A 17469-nucleotide genomic window follows, 5' to 3' on the forward strand; every position below is an offset into this window, starting at 1 on the left:
CACAAACAAGATAAAAAAGGAAATTTAGTTCTTTTCTTTCTTACGTAGAATGGACAAGATGGTGAAAGGCCTGAAACTCAGTCTAAAATCCTGGGTTTCCTTAAGCTTTGAGGTCTTTTGCGTTAGGGACAGGGGCTTGTCAGCATTCTGTGTTATCCTTCTTCTTTAAAGAAAGATGTGTGTTTATTTATGTATGTGAGGGTGCGTCTGAGTGAGTGCCGCATGAGTGCAGGTGCCTGTAGAAGTCAGAAGAGGCCCTCAGATCCCTTGGAGCTAGAGTTACAAGTGGTTGTGAGCTGCCCAACTGGATGCTGGGAACCCAGCTCGGGTCCTCTGGAAGAGTGGCAAGTGCTCTTGACAGCCGAGCTATCTGCCTGTGGCATTCTCCTAAAATGATTTCTAGCCCTCCCTCCACCTTATTTTCCCTTTCCACAGTAGAGAACTCCGGATGACACCTGCCGTCACCGAAAGTTAAGGATGGGTTGAGCCTCTGCCACTGCCTCCAGCTGCGCTATAAGAACTTTGTTCTCCACTCAAAGGTTCCCCCCACCCCGCCCCAAGGCAGGGTCCCTTCGCAGTGCTTCCTCCATTTAAGACAGACACCACCTCAACAGAGGCTGTTTTAGTGTTTTCCTTGCCTCCCTGTGCTGAATTACAGCCCCAGTCAACGGCCCACTTGTGTGTAATTCAAGAAGCAATTATGGGCTTTTTGCTTTGAACAAGCAAGGGAGAGGGTAGAATGAAAGATGGTCATTACCCTGCTATTCCTCTGCTTTAGCCAAACAGTTCACAGATCTTTGATAGTGGTGGGGGCTGCCTTCCACGGCCTGCTTGCCTGTCAGAGCTACGAAAAGGCAGTGGAGGGACTCATCCACCATTAGGTTGAGGGATGCAAGCTGACTTCAGAATTATGTTTAAATACAATTGTAATGTCTGCACCATGATCCACAGCCTGGCGATGCTATCGCTGCAAATTAAAATGTGCAAACTTCAGAGCCCTCCCAAGGAACCTCACAGTCTCTGCTGTAAGCCTTTTGTTTTATTCTGTGGGATTTACTCTAATCTGAAAATGGCAGCCTTATCTCTGTGAGCGAGGCCACATGAATGGCGTCTATCTTTAGTTTCTCTATTCCTAGAGGGCAGGGGCTTTTATCTCATGGATACCACCGGGTCTCTAACAGAGCTGGTGACTGAAGCAGCTTAAATATTTTTGTTGCGATGATCAAGGGGATGCCCTCCTTCCTTACTGTTTGCTCCGTAAGCACATCTGCCACATGTGGAGTAATAAATGACACTCGGGGAAGAGAAAAGCCACCAAGTGCCAATGCGTCGCCAGTGTGCTCAAATGCCCACGCCACCAGTAGAAGCAGCAGCAACTAAGTGTGTGTTTCGAATATACGTCGTGGAGCTGGTGACATAGCTCAGTGGAGAAAGTGCTTGCCACCCAAGCTTGATGGCCTGCGCTCAACCCCCAGTACACATGTGACGTGCCTGGCACGGGGGTGCTTGCTTTTAACCTCAGGACAGCGTAGGTTAGAGACAGACAGATCCCTGGGGCTCACTGACCAGCAAGACTCACTTGTTTGGTGCGCTCCAGGTTCAGTGAGAGAACCCATCTCAGAAAACAAGGTAGGTAGCACCTAAGGGAGGATACCAGAGGTTGACCTCAGGTCTCCATACACGGGCACAGCTGTGTGTACATGTACCGGAGCACACACAAACATAAACACACACACACACATCCTCACCCTCACACAAAGCAAATATACACATACACACACCTGCACACAATGAATGAACGAATAACTAAGTACACCTTTCGGCCTGCCCTCAGCAGCTGTGGGGTCCAGGCCATTCAAGTGTTGCTGATGCATGTTCATGTGTCAGGATTACTAGTCTCAGTCCATACTGGATGTCGCAGCTCCAGAAGGCATGTAGTTCATCATGAGCGTGTGGGGCAGGTGTGAAATGGGGTAGTTCTTACCTTGACCTGACTGTCTCCTCATTTCTCTACTGAGTATGCATGCCCAGGCAGGGAAGGACACTAATTCTTGCTCAACATCTGAGCAGCTGTGATGTGATGAAAAGGTTAGACCAGGAAAACTCGGGTCAGTGCGTAGCTCTGCTCTGGTAGCTTGGAGACTCTGGGAAAACCCATTAACCTCATTAAACTTAACTGGACCCAAGCTTTCCCATTTTGTGAACGAGATAATTTTATCTGTCCTGTCTTGATTCATAGGACACTCTGCTCTGTTGAGACTAGGGTAATTTTGGGAACTTGGCCCAAAATTAAGACCTCTGTTTGCCCCTGCAACGGTGGTTTATCAGTAAGAATGCCAACTCGGGGTGTGAGCAAAGGACTTCATTAATTTACTGACATGTTTGCATGCCTTTATGTGAGAACATATATGTGTAAACCCTCTCTGGGGCTATGGCTGAGTTAGGCCAACCTAACTATGGCCTCTCTTCCCAGCTAGCCTTTCCATGAGCAACTAGAACCCTAAGTATTACCAAGTCTAGAGTGTAAGGACCACATAGAAGCAAGAACCTGAAGGCTACCTGCTGAGTGTTGATGCCAGTAGACAAGGCTGTTGCCTTATGCTGGACAGGGGTGGCACTGAGTAGTCACAGATATGGGCAGCTGGTTAGCTCAGCGTCTGCTCTGGCTGTACCAAGGCAATTGGAAAGGGAGAGGATAGACCAGAAGGAATCCTGAGAAGTCTCATATCAGGGCTAAATGCAAATGAGACTTCATACAGGAAGAGGCCTGCATCCAAAGGCGGTGAGCTCAGGACTGGTGGATGAATTACCAAAGGTATCTGTTTTTTGTTTGTTTGTTTGTTTTTTCACTCATTTTGAAGTCCTCTAAAGGCCACTGAACAGGTGAGTTTGTTGAGTTTAAAATGCCAAGGGTAGGCCAGGTATGGTGCAGCCCACCTGTGCTCTTGAGAGACCAAGCCAGTAAGAATACAAATTCCAGGCCATCCTGGGCTACACAGCAAGATTCGTTTCAAAGGAAACAAACACCAACACCCAGGGATGTACTATGCCCTGGTGGAACCTGACTGCACATCAGAAGTCCTGGTCTCAGCACTAGGTGAGCCCAAAGCAGTGCTATCTAATCCCAGTATGCAAAACTATAGCTCCTGGAGGCCACATGTCTTTCTGCCACTTTCTCTACAGAATTTCAGTGATATTATTGTTTGCCCCTAAGCTGAAGATTGAGTGGCACACCGTGTTGATGAGGGAATTCACTCAAGAAGCAAATATGTACACCCATATTGAATATTTACCTGCCTTCAAGTCAGATACCCCAAGAGCTGGGTGAGCATCTCAGTTCTGGTGTCTCCTTACCTCTGCATGAGTCTGCTGTCCTTTCTCCCTGAGCCCAAATCCTTAGAACCCCTTTGAGTTGAAATAGGTCACAGAATCACAGAGTAAGCAACCGTGCTCTTCCTAGGCAGTTCATGCCATTTGATAATTGAAGCCACGGAGCAGTGACAGATGGTGCTATGGGGAAAAGGGACTAGATGCTCTTCAATGTCACCATGAGCAGAGAAAGCCAGGCTTTCAAGATCCCTCTCGTCCATGATCCCACACCTCACTGAATGCTTCGGCTTATAATAAGAATGGGACAATGAGGGCATTTGTTTTCACGGGGGGCACATCTGTCCTCTGCCCTTTTGTCTTGCCTTACAACCAAACCAAAGGTTTTGGTTTGTGAATCACAAGAAGCTCCCTGGGTTGTTTGCAGCACCAGAACCAGGTAGGCACCTTGGCCACTTTCATTTTGGAGCACGCATGCACATCCTGTTTTCCCAAAGTCCTCTTGAAAGTGTGTACATTTGCTGGTGCCCAGACATAGATAGGAAAGTCTTTGCATCCAGAGTCCTCTATTGCTGCAAAACTCTGTTGAGTCTGTTCGGACCTTATGTCCTGGAAGTCACTTCTAGAGTGCTGGAGGATTGGAGGCACCGAACACTTAACACGGTGGTAAGGCTTGTATTATAAACTGTGTCCTGTTCTGGATAAGGACCCAATCCTCAAACAGTACCACAGCCAACGAGATAGAACTCGCACTGTGTTCCCTGGCTCCCCACAGGGTCCCATCTCTGTGGATGAGTATCTCTGTGGATGAGTCTAAACTCCCAGTTCACACACATTTTCTGTAAATAAGTCAGACTTTACAATTTTTTTTAAATTACCATTCAAAAAGCAATTCAGTGCAAAGTCATTTTGTTAAAGCATTTGCACGGAGAAAAATTCCGTGGGACTTACATGGAACTTCACTTGTGTTAAGTTTCGCTTTTCTCTGTTGAATGTACAACTCTTGAGTTAGATTATTAAAATCCTAGACATGTAGAGTTGTTGCCCAAATGTCTGTATTCAGAACTTATATTCATAACTTCGGCACCCCGGTGACTCAGAGAGGCTTGGATAGGAGGAACACAGGCAACTTTGCTTACAGTGTTCTGCTTCTATTACATCCTAAAATCCCAAGAATATCCATCGACTCGCTCTTCTCCTTACAGACTTGTCGGAGCTCGTGTCTGCGGAGGGACCGGCAGGCAGGTAGTGCATGTTGGTGAAAAGAAAGAAATGGCAGGCTCTTGGCTTGCTTTCAGCACAGTCTAATTTGTAACGTGCTTGCCTTCATTTACAATCCTGTCCGTGTGTATAAACAGTAATTTGCTTTTCTTAACATATACTGTAGTTAAGAGTTCTGTTGGGAGCAATTGGTGTTCTTTATCTGTGACATCGTGAACATTTAAAAAACAATAATTATAAATATCCTCCAGGGTGAAGAACTAGAAGGAAGAATTAGTGGATTCATCTAGAGGCTTGAATCTTGTTTTCTGTTGCAATTGTGTGTGTGTGTGTGTGTGTGTGTGTGTGTGTGTGTGTGTGTGTTTTGGTGTGTGCACATTCTTGTGAGCACACCCATGTGTGTGCATGCACGTTGTATGTGAGTGGTTCGTGCTTGTGTGTGTGTGTGTGTGTGTGTGTGCATGCACATGTGTGTGGATGTGTGTGTGTGTGTGCGTGATGAGGGTTGATACCAGATCCAGATAGCATCCTCCATCAACTTTCCTCCTTGTTCTCTGAGGCAGGGGCTCTCCATCAAACCCAGAGTCACTCTAGCTAGTCTTCTAGTCCACTTGTTCCGGGAATCCCCAGCCTTGGTCTTCTTCTAAGGCAGGAATGACAGGCAGGCCACCACACATACCAGCATTTAAAGGGAATTCTGGGAATCCAAACTCTAGTCCTCACGCTTGAATGCCAAGAGAACCACCAAGCCATCTCTCCAGCCCCTAGCTATTGTTTCTGATGGTTATTCCAGGCTTCTTTCATATCCCATCTCCACATCCTTTCATTGCCTCTCTTCCCTCCCTCACCCACCCTATCTTTCAATACTCAGCACAGAGTATACACACACACAAAAAAAAAATCTGAAGATGTTGCTACTATTTGAAGAAGTCTTTCTTACTTCTAAAATAACTTTTTGTTATTAGCTTTGATCTTCCCATTTTGAACCCTGACTGAAAGAAAATTCAGCCTGTATTTCTTGGCCTACACAGGGAATTGTGGGCTGTGTTTTCTCTCTTTCCCTTTTCAAGTCCGAGGCTGTAGCTAGCAATGATAAGCAAGGTCTGGACTACATGAGTCTGTAATAGCCTTATACAGGTCAAATTGGTCTGTACCATGAGACATGGGCGTAAAAGTGTGTAGAAGGAAAAAGATCAATTTGTCAAAGGCATATTTCAGTTCATAAAATTTGCAGTAACAGGGTGACATTTCAACAGAGGAGGCCACTAGATTAGTTATGGGGCATTTGCAGTGGAGGAAGCAAACCTAGAATGCAGTCCAAATACATAAACTACTTATATTCTTAGAGTCCAATTTCATCCAGTCTCTTGCTAACTCTGAATGCATTTCCCAGTAGGAAATATATTTTGCATGCTTTGAGACTCACCAGCAGGCTCAGAAAAGCCCGTGTCAAGCATAATATATCTGTGCATTTAAAAAATTTATTTTTATTTATTTCTCTGTGTGTGTTGGGGGTGGGAAGGCTCTGGACTGAATCTGGATCCTCTGTAAGAAAAGCAAGTGTTCTCAACCACTGAGCTATCTCTCAAAGCCTCCTGCATTTTTATTGTTTTTTAAAGAACACAGAGTCAAGTATGGGACAGACCTAGATTTCCGTAAAACTATAGTATTTTCTGGTTACACGGCCATGGGTAGCCCATTTTCGTGCTTTCATGTGCATCAGCTGACTCATCTACAAGATGCAGGGTAAAATGTTTTATATGGCAGGCATGGTGGTACAAACCCATAATCCAAGCAGTAGAGAGGCTGATGCAGGAGGATGGTAAGTTTGAGGCTGGTCAGAGATACTCAAACAAAACTATGTCTCAAACTCTTCCTTGGGGGAAAAAGGTCAATTATTAGAAAGTCATTACATAGACAGCTGTTGGCACAGAAGGTTCCACTCAGTACTTACCACTCTAAACTTTGAAATCCAAATTAGTACGAGTAAGGAAAATGCAAGCAATATTGCCCCATTGTTCTGACTATTCCACATTCTAAAATCTTAACAAGAAGTACAAACTCACTATACATTCATTGTTTTTCTTGGGTGCAGCCCGGTGCTTGATACCGAGTCTACATTTGGCAAGTGTTTGCTGAGTGAATGAACAACTGAGCAAGCATGTGGTTTATTTCTATGAGAAAAGCCAGCCAACCCTCCGAAGAGCCCTGTGATATGATATCCACTGCCTCGTAGTGGCTACTTGAGGCCAGAAATAGAGCCTTCTCATAGAGGGTTGCATGGCTGCAGCAGGCCCCCTTCACAGAACCCCATAGAACCCTAGTCGCTTCTGCTTTAGCAGAAGGACCGCAGGCTCTCCTCACACCCTGTCATCTTCCGATGGGAGGCTCTTCCAGAGGGAATGGAAGTTACGTGGGGTCCCAGGAGGCACAGTGGTGTTTGTGAGTGCTTTCTGGGTTCTGCACAAGTACTTCTACACACCCAATGGCTATGGTAATCATTTATTTGACTCAGTTACAAGTCACACACAATCTTGTAAATCCAATAGATGGCAAACACTTCCACACCTGTTTAATGGAACAAAATGGAATAAAAAGAATTTAAATTTAAAGAATTTAAAGGAAATAGATGAGAGCTTGGGAGTCAGGTTCCTGGGTAGAGTGCTGGCAGTGTGCAAGCCTGAGGACCTGAGTTTAATCACCAGCACCTACAGCTGGGCGTGGAGGCACACACCTACGATCTCAGCTCTGGGAGGCAAGACTGATCCCGGAAGCTTGGTGGCCGGCCAGCCTAGCCAAGTCAGGGAGAGGTCTGGTCTTGGAAAAAGAAGGCTGTGATTAAGGAAGATACTGGTATTAGCCTCTGGCCTCCACAGGTACATGAGCATGCACGAATATGCACACACATGAACATACAGAAGAAAGAAAATGAATGAAATATAATTACGCTTTATTGGTTCAGTGCATTGAAAACAATAAAGAGCAAAACCATACAGGATTTTGGTCTCCTGGAAGGGAATGAAAGGACACACAGCATCAGAGACTCGGTCCCATTGTGTTCTGACTTTGGGAATGGACTGAGTTTATTTTAACATGACCCTGACTTTTCTAATTATAGTCAGTTCTGGTAAAAAAAAAAAAAAAAATTCCATCTTCTATTTCAGAAGGCACACCTTCTGAAAGTTCCAACATTTTAGGAGGTGCTTTTCTTCTTTTTTTCCTCTTTTTTCCCCTTCTTTTTCCCCTTAAGCAATGGTTTTCTTTCTCTCTTTCTTTCTCTCTCTCTCTCTCTCTCTCTTTTCTTTTCTATTCTTTCTTTTTTTTTCTTTTTCTTTTTTTTTTTTTTTTTGAGCTCCAAGGGCTGACAGCTGGTCTAGTTTTGCTTGGGGACTTTTTCACAATGTGGATTAATCAATGTTATGAACTGGGTCCATGGGGTTTTGGGAATGTAATTGGTTTCAGATGACACTTTGCTAGCCAATCTGCCAAGCGGCCGAATGTTGACACAGCTGAACAATTCCAGCTGTTTCCACTCGCCCCTTCCTCTTTCCCCGGACCCTACATCCTTTGCCTTTATTTCCCTCTGCCCTCTCTCACCGTGACTTTGCTAAACTAATGTATTTACCCTTCCTGACAGGTCTTCTTGCTTTTCTCCAGTCTGGAATGCCACCACTTCCCCTGGATCTTAGATTCTCCACCCAGTTTTATTTTGTAAAACCCTTTTCGTGGCCACTGCAGTTTGGAAAAGAGCCGACACTTTCTCCCATTTGACTTCTTTGTGCAATAACCTAGTTTATTTTTTAAGGGCACACCGCTACACATTGAGCCTTTTGAGTAAGTGCTGGATTCTGCGAATGTTTGGTTTCACTACTGGTTGATTAATCTCTCTCTCTCTCTCTCTCTTAATTGCTCATAGTATGCCATTGAATAGACAGTGCCAGCCGCTAGCTTTTCTCAGTTCATGGTTGCTTTTGCTGTTGCCTATCACTCCGAGGGGGAGCGGAAAAGATGCGCATGTCAGTCAGTGTTGCTGTTAGGAAGGATTAGGAGGCAGGGATATAAAAAGACTGATCGTGTATTGCGTACAGTGCATTTAGTGTCGCTGTGCTGTTGGGGAGTGGTTCACAGATTGCTTTCAGTGGCGCATCATTATCAGACTAAAATCATCTTATTTTAAAGAGTTCTTGCTTCTGTTTCTAGCCAGTGGAGGGGTGGCTTGAACTATTCCTGTGCCTAATACAGTGCTTGCTGTTTCACTGGGTGACTTGCAGGTTTGGGGTTAAAGGTCAACAACAGGGTCATGCTTACTCAGATGAATGCAGTCATCCCCCATAACTGAGACTCTCAGTGTGGGCAGAGCAATCCCAGTCTTTCACGATTGACCTATGTTCACCAAATGGATGGTCCATGTATATAGAATAACAGCACAGGCACCTCTCCGCCTCACTGTGTAGGCTTAGATGTGCCAAGTATCGAGAGATTCTCAAGTCAAGCCTGAGACGGCAAAGAGCATAGGACAACTAAAGATGCATCAAGAGAATTTGAAAAAATCAATGCCATTGTCGTAGCGAATTTTTTCAGATTCTTCCTTCAAGTACAAATGCTGGGGAATGCTATCAGGGAAATGGTAAATTCTATCAGTCTCCACTGGGTGGAGACTGTCTTAGAGGCAGGAAACAATGGCCAGATACTTACTGTTCTATAAGCACTGTAGACCTTTAGGTTTCCTTAGGGCTGGTCCAAAGCAATACATTTATATAATAATTTGGACAGTGAACCTTTGGGATCTTTCTAAGAGTGGGTCAAATATGCTACATACACACACACACACACACACACACACACACACACACACATAGAACCTCTGGACAAAATAATTCAGATTGCTTTTGGAGATGAGCAGCCAGACTTACAGGTAACAACCCTGTAAATGGGCCTATAAGTCACCTCAGGCATTTTGCACACGGCTTTGACTAAGACATTGTGGTTTCAGTAAAGAAAGAAGACCAAATGCTGAGTGTAACCGGGTGGTATTAGAATCCCCACTAAAAGCACCTGTCTGCCCATCTGTCATACAGTCTACACATGGACCAGCACATATGAACAGCCCAAAAACCAAAGAAGTATCTGATGGATGATTAAATTACCCAGCAGATTTGAGACATTGCCAGATTGGGGCAAGGAAATGTATTTGTATCTCTTATTTAGAGCGTTGAGAGGCCAGGTGGATTGAGAATCTATAAGACTATAGAGAGGCGTGAGGTGAACATGGCTTTGTCCCCCCAAGCAGCTCTGCAGGTTTTGAGGGAAGTGTCATAGGGTACCAAACAAGAACTCCCGTGTCCAAATGCCTGCTTCTCTGAGTTTGTGTGACTGCCGACCATCAGCTACTCACCAGAGTTCTTGATTTTATTTCCTGAACATCTGACAGTGGCTTCAAAAACATGCCGTGAGATGATAACACGGAACACCAAGACTTCTGAAAACTTACAGCCGTACTTAATGGATGACCACTGTCATCACTTGCCCTCGACAGTATCATCATTACTTCATTTTACAACTACAATGAAACAGCTTGACAAGAGCACTCTGAATCTAATGACACAGCTTAAAATTTAAAAAGGAGTTTATAAGTTTAGACTAATGCAAGGATCAGTTGTCAATAACTATTATAACTGGAGATGCAGGTCATCAGTCTTTAGCCATGGATGCAGAAAACAGAGCAGTGTTATCCCTTCCCATAATGCTTCCTTAAATATGGCCACTAAACATTAACCAGGATGGCAGGACTAAACCTACTCATCACTTATGCATGTACACATATATTAGCCTTTTTTTTTTAAAAAAGCAGAATCTCAGGTAGCCCAGGCCTAGGGCTCATGCCCTATCCAGCCCTAGGCTTTTAACCATGCTTACAGTATCAGGCCCGGATTCCCTCATGTGCATCAGGCTTCCAATCCAATCAGAAAGAGTTTGGTTACTTCCAAAACAGTCATGCCAACATTGCACCAGTGGGCACATTTTGCTTGGCATGTCATTTGAGCCAACTCTATTTATTTATTTGTTTGTTTGTTTGTTTATTAATTACAATTTATTCACTTTGTATCCCATCTGTAGCCCCCTCCCCCTGTCATCTCCTACCAGCCCCCCTCCCTTCCTCTTCTCCTCCCATCCCCCTCTCCTAGTCCACCGATAGGGGAGGACCTTCTCCCCTTCTATCTGACCCTCTCCTATCAGGTCTCATCAGGAATGGCTGCATTATCTTTCTCTGTGGCCTGGCAAGGCTGCATCTCCCAGGGGGCAGGGGGTGATCAAGAGCAAGCCACTGAGTTCATGTCAGAGACAGCCCCTGCTCCCCTACTAGGGAACCCACTTGGAAACTGAGCAGCCTATGGGCTTCCTCTGAGTGGGGGGGTCTAGGTTATCTCCATGCATGGTCCTTGGTTGGGACCTTGGGCCCAGGTTTTTTGGCTTTGTGGGTCCTTGGGTCCAGGTTTTTTTACTTCGTTGGTCTCCTATCCCCTCCAGGTCTTTCTATCTCCCCCTTTTTCCATAAGCTTCCCTGCACTCTGCCCAAAGTTTGGCTATGAGTCGCAGCATCTCCTTCGATACCCTGATGGGTAGAGTCTTTCAGAACCCCCCCGTGGAAGGCAGGATCCTGTCCTGTTCCCTGTCTTCTCCTACTTCTGATGTCTATCCTGTTTGCCCTCATTCAGAAGGCAAACAAGTTGACATTGAGTCAACTTTTGAGTTATAACATTACAGACACTTTGTAAAATATATGGAAACCTGAAATATGTTTTTATCTAAACTCTAGTCATTTTTGTTCTGTTTGATGTGCTGAGAACACTGAGTAATTTGCGCTAGATTCTGTTATGGGAGGAGCTGGGGAAGACTGAGCAACTCAAGGCAAGCAGTGAGATAACATTGAATTCAGGGAGATGGCCTGGGATTGGGGACAATGTTACTTCTCACTTAGCTAAGTAAGATGTTGGGGGTTGGTCTGGGGCTACATACTCAAATGCTAAATACTGGCCCCCGAGATCTGGTTGCTGCCCAGATGAGTGCATTCTCATGTACACTGGCCTTTATTGTGTAAACCCTGGTCTCCAATTTAAAGTTGGTTGCTTAATAAAATAGTGAGAAGCCTGTAACTCTACAGAAGAGAAGTAGGCAGAGCTTAGGTTCCTGTGCTTAGCATCCTGTGGAGACCACCAGGTGAGAGAGAAAGAGAAGAGGAAGCCAGAGAGAAGGAAGTGGCTATGGGCCAGTATGGACCCTGAGCACGTGGCCATGAGGGCTGGCCTGATGGAACAGAAGGAGACCAGGCAGGAACAATTATGGCAAGTAACTTGGGGTGTGTAACTGGGAAATAGCAAACTAGCTTAGAGGGTTAATATCTGCACAGTTATGGTGTTCTAAATCTTTTATAAATCTAAAAGGTCTCTGTCTTGATTATTTGGGAACTAGTTGGCATAGAGTAGACCTCTAGAGTCTAATAATTATCCAACAACAGTAAGACATTCTAGAATTCTCTTTCTAGACCATGAAAGGTGTTGGAAATCTTGGGCAGTAGTTTCTCTTGCTACCTGATGATGAGAGGAAGCAGAAATGTCTTAATTCATGGTGTGTGTGTGTGTGTGTGTGTGTGTGTGTGTGTGTGTGTGTGTGTCTTAGCCACTTGCATGCTTTCCATGCTGATGATCAAAGATTATATTTTATGGTGCGGACCACTGATGTTAGAGAAATTTGGAGAGGTTGTGAAAAACAGCCTATCCTTGTTCTTCAGACACACGGAAACAATGTGGAGAGGGGCTGACCTCCACGTTCAACAAGCTCTCCAAGTGTGTTCACAGTGAATCTGAGTCACGGACAGCCCATATTTGAAATGTGGCCTCCCAGGTCCCCTTAAGGTTAATGAGAATGGGCCTCATAAAGATGTCTTTGCATTGTAGGACATTGCAAAAATGAAGACGTGCTGAAATATCTGGCCCTGAGAAGAGGCACGCTAAAATCACCTTTCACACATCTTGGGTGGAGACTGACTAAATGATTGTAGCCATCCTTCTCAGTGACTCGATAGGAGTTGGAATCTTCCTCTTCAAAGTGAGATGAGATTGCGTTTGGTACGAATTGGCACTTCCTCCCCAGAGGGTCAGGGCTAATTACGTAATGTGATAACCACGGCCTATCTCTCTGTCCTCTAACTGTGGTTTATAAAATGTGCTCTGTTGACTTTTCCCACCATTGCTGCCCTTGGGGGTGATTCCAGAGTGGCATGACTTGACGGAGCTGAGACATCAGCTGGGGCATACGTTTATGCTTCCTTCTGAAGTCAAAGAGAGGCCTTGCAAGCAGTGACGCAGCACAGAACACGGAGAGGTAGCTAAGGATTAGAATTTGGCTTCTCCAGCATTTACAGTTGTGGAGTTGCACTGGCTCACATTTTCATAGCACCAGTTCGTTTTCCCAGGAAACCAGATTTGGGTTTTTTCAAATTGAAAAGCCAGGAATTGGGGATGTCACACAGTTGGTGGAGTGCTTCTCCAGGGTATGCATGAAGCGCTGGGTTCTGTCCCTGCTATAGTGTCAGGCTCTTGTAGCCCCAGCACTTGAGAGGCAAACATGCCTGTGTTCCCTGGCCTTCTCAGCTTCATAGTGAGCTTAAAACTGGCCTGGGCTGTGTGAGACCTTGTCTAAAAAAACAAAATAACAAGTTGAAATGCTATGGTTTAAGTATTTGCAGTCTGTTCTGATAACATTGGTGACTCGGAATCGCGTGCATACTGTATGCAGAGCTGTTCCCTCAGCACTGTACATTTTAGTTATCCATTTGTCCCAGTGGTCCTCGTCATCACCCCATCTGCAAGAGGAAAAGCGGGAGGATCGAGAAACCATCAAGGATGCTTCTAAGAATATACAGCTAGTGAACAGGAGACCCAAGCTTCCTTCCAGATCTTTCCAGGATGTTATTTCACCCTTGACTGCACAGTTAATCATGCTGATGTGCAAAAACCTTTTGTATAGCTACAAGGTCAGACAATTATGAGCCACTCTCCATTTAGATAGTATGAGACAACATTTCCACCAAGTTCAGGGGAGATTTGCGCTTTAGGTTACCTTTTAACCTAGCATGTTCTCAACATCAAACTGTCCCTGTAAAGGGGTCCAACAGCTTTGCATAAAGTTTGCTTTCTAGAAAGTAAGCTAACGCCTACCAAAGAGAGTCCATGTTTTCTGTGTGACCTGGCCTCTTAGTCATCAGAGGCCCCACAGAGAAGACAGGTGAGATCCTCTCCAGTCCTTCGATTATGTGGCTGTGGGTGCCATGGAGATGCATGTTTTGATTGGTGGGTACTGCAAGGCCAGCCTGGTACTTGTGGCTGTGTCCTGAAGATCTCTAGGTACCAGGAAAACCATGTGTGTTTCAAGACCTTATTCCTGATGTATTACATTACCATCGTCTTCAAATTGTGTGTGTGTGTGTGTGTGTGTGTGTGTGTGTGTGTGTGTGTGTGTGTAGGCCAGAGGGTAGCCAGAGCGTTGTCCTCAAGAACATCCCCATCTCCTTTCAGACAGGACCTCTCGTTGGCCTGAAGCTCACCAAGGATGCTGGAATGGCTGGTCAGCAAGCCCCAGAAATCCCCTGACTCTGCCTCCCTGGCTTCTCACACGGTGCTGAGGATGGAACTCAGGTCTTTATGCTCACATTTCCAACACTTTACAAAACGAGCTGCATCCCCAGCTGTTACAGTTGGTTATCATTTTTCATTTTTCAGTGCTATGGATCTTAATCTCAGGCGATACATTCACATTGTAAATCCTATCATAGTCAAATTAGCATATAACGAATTAGAGAACGTGCTCCTGTAAATTGGGATGCCTCACTATACTGCGTATTTCATCATCTGTTCTTGGTGGGGGGAGGGGGGTGTTGAGGCCTGTAAGCGCTCCCATTTCGGGATGGGGATGACTTTCCCACAGAGTTCCAGCTGGGTCTCTGTGCACCTGGGAAAGGAGAGCGCCGCCATCAATCACCGTACCTAGGGTGCCCTGCACACTGAATACATGAATTAATATGTACATAGCAGGTAAGTGTTGTTGGGACTTTCTGAAGCTGCTCGCTCCAGAGTGGACACCAACTCTCCGAGCTATAATCTAATCAGTCTGCTCCTCCTGAATTACACTCCCTTACTCTTCCCTGTTGGCTTCATCCCACATCTTTGAATACTTCCCTAAAGGTCCTCCTCTGGGTTTGCTTAGTCCTGTGGGTTTGGCTAGACACAATGTGCAAAAGCCTTGAGTTTGTTCTCATGCCTTGGTCGCTGTGAAGGCAATGTCTCCATCTTCAGACGAAAGGTTGCTTGGTAAGCATTGGCCATGGAGTAGAAGAGAAGGCTCAGAGAATATGATGCTTGCCATGCAAGCCTGGACCGGAGGAATCCAGATCCCTAGAATCCACATGAAATCACATGTGGTAGCGTGCATGTGTGATCCCAGCGTGCCTGAGACAACATGGGAGGCAGGGACAGCAGAATTCTTAGATGCTCTAGCCAGCTATTGTGTGATGCGCTATCTCAAATAAGGTGGGAGATGAACACTGATGCCCAAGACTGTCTTCTTAGGTCCACACACATGCCATGTCTCCCATGTACCCACATTCATACCTGCGTACACACATGCACACACACACATGCATGAACACACACATACTTACCTGAAAACATACACACAAGAACACACATACGAGAGTAGCCGTGGCCCTTGGGTCAGCCACTGGCTTCATCAGCAGGGCTTTTTAATTTTTAATGTTTAGCCTGGTAACATTTATCGAGTACCTACTGTATACCAGGTGCTGAAAAAAGAATGGATAACACCCTACACCTTTGCAGATCTGTGCTCGGCAACCAACAAACTAGCTCAGATTCCCTCTTATCTCTTGCAATTGGAAGGCGACTGTGTTAACCTGAATTCATTTTAATTTACCTAGGGAAGAATCAACCATAAAATGCTTTAGGGATGGTGTCTAAGAATACTTCAGGCTTTGGAATTAACTTTTGGGAAGAGGGGAAAGCCAGAACGATTTGTGCTCTCATTCTGCCCACTCATGCCCTTCCTGCTTCATGTCAGCACATGGTAGACATGAGTTTCACCTGCAGGTAACCACCACCCACCCATGCCAGATTCCAGGAGGGAGGAACAGAGCCCTTCCTCCTCAAGTTCTTCAGGATGCCTGCTTTTGGATCTAGGCATGACATTTTCATTGGCTTTGAAGCGGGATTCTAGCTTCCATCAATAAAATGAATGTGGTGGTTTGGCCACTGAAGCATCCCAAGCTACTTTCCCTATGTGCTCCTTGGCATGAGGAAGCAGAAAACACAGTGGGAAGTCCACAGTGTCCCTGAAAAGCTGACAGGAAAGGTGCCTCCAAGGGTGCCTGGGATCTTCTCCATCTTCCCTGCTGTGGGCCTTAGGGTCACCCATACTCCCTCCTGTAGGGAGGTATACTAGAGAAGGCCTGTATCCAGTGCCTACTCTGAGGGGGTGTTGTCATGGCAACCACCGGGGACCAAGCCAGGGAGAAGCAAGCTCCTGTGGTGTACTGACTTAAGCTGGAACCAAACGAAGAGGGGAGGAGAGGTGAGCCAAGAGGAGCATGTGAAACAGGAGCCTGGATGCCAGGGTGCTGAGGGTGTCATCGGGTGCTCACTCTGACACTGGCACGACACCAGGTGCTGCCTAGCGAACCTGTCACTCCCTCTAAAGGCTCAGCTTACAGGTTCCCTCACCAAGTATTTCCTGAGACCCGGGACACCTCTTGGACTAGGGAACGAGTATTCCAAGCAGTAGAGATGCCTCCACACCTCTGAGGAACCAAGACTTGGGAGGCACTTGTCCCAAAGTACTGTTTATTTTTAAATAAAATACTGTAGTGTTTTGATCCCATTTGGGAGAATTCTGTTATTTTTTTCTTGATCATAGCTGTTGGCTGTCCAAACAGTAGCTCTGAATTCCATTTTTTCCCCCTCTTGGATACTGTATGCCTTATTCTGGTGTTCAGGAGGATCCGTACTTAGGGGACAGGATAGGTAAAGAAAATCGAGGGGAATCAGTGAGCTTGGATGGCCCAACAAGAGGGAAGGTTCATGGTGGACAGAGATCATGGTCATGGACCTTGTGCCCCACAGCAGATCCTGGATGGAGAAAAGATGATGCCTTTGAACCCGTATTCTTCCAGAAACATATATAATTGATTAGATAATGGTTTGGTGATAAATGAGTGAGGCTGGACGAGTCTTTGGTAGGCAGGGAGAAGAAAATGAGAGGCTCACACTTCAATAATATGATCTTGGCGGGGTGAGCCTCACTGGAAGCTGCTCAGGAACATCTTGCAGGGAGGGCGCGCTGCAGATGGCCCAGCTGGCCCGCTTCTAAGGGGTTCTTACTCTGTAGGCAGCAATCTTGGTTGTTCTGGTTCTATTGAAATGGCTGGGAAATAGAGCACTCTCCCTCATTTACTCCCTCCTCCTGCTCCCTTCTTCCCCTTCTCTGGCCCTCCTTCCTTCCCTCCTCCTTCCCTTCTGCCTCCCTTTCTCATTTCCTCTTTCTCCTTCTTCACCTTCTGCTCTCCTGATGGAGGCAGCCCCCACAGGTTCACCAACAGGCATGTTTGTCTTCTCTCTTTCTCTCTGAACCCCATTTTCCTCGTTCTGTTCACTGGAGAGGAGTCAAGTCACTAAGATATATTAGAAGGAAGATACTGTGATAATAACTATGTATTACCAGGCCTTGGGGATGACTCATCATGGGAAAGAAAGAGAGAGAGACAGAGAGACAGAGAGAGGAAAGAAGGAAGGAAGAAAGGAAGGAAGGAAGGAAGGAAGGAAGGAAGGAAGGAAGGAAGGAAGGAAGGAAGGAAGG

The 17469-nt window shown here is 45.7% G+C and overlaps 1 protein-coding gene across 1 annotated transcript in view; it reads left to right on the forward strand.

Annotated features, from left to right (window-relative positions):
* Window positions 1-17469, forward strand: part of LOC129669632 (nuclear receptor ROR-alpha-like) — a 359179-nt gene that overhangs the window by 108794 nt on the left and 232916 nt on the right. The window lies entirely within an intron of this gene.

The sequence above is a fragment of the Psammomys obesus genome, unplaced genomic scaffold (assembly GCF_907164565.1).
Source record: "Psammomys obesus unplaced genomic scaffold, mPsaObe1.curated_primary_1811, whole genome shotgun sequence".
Taxonomy (NCBI): Eukaryota; Metazoa; Chordata; class Mammalia; order Rodentia; family Muridae; genus Psammomys; species Psammomys obesus.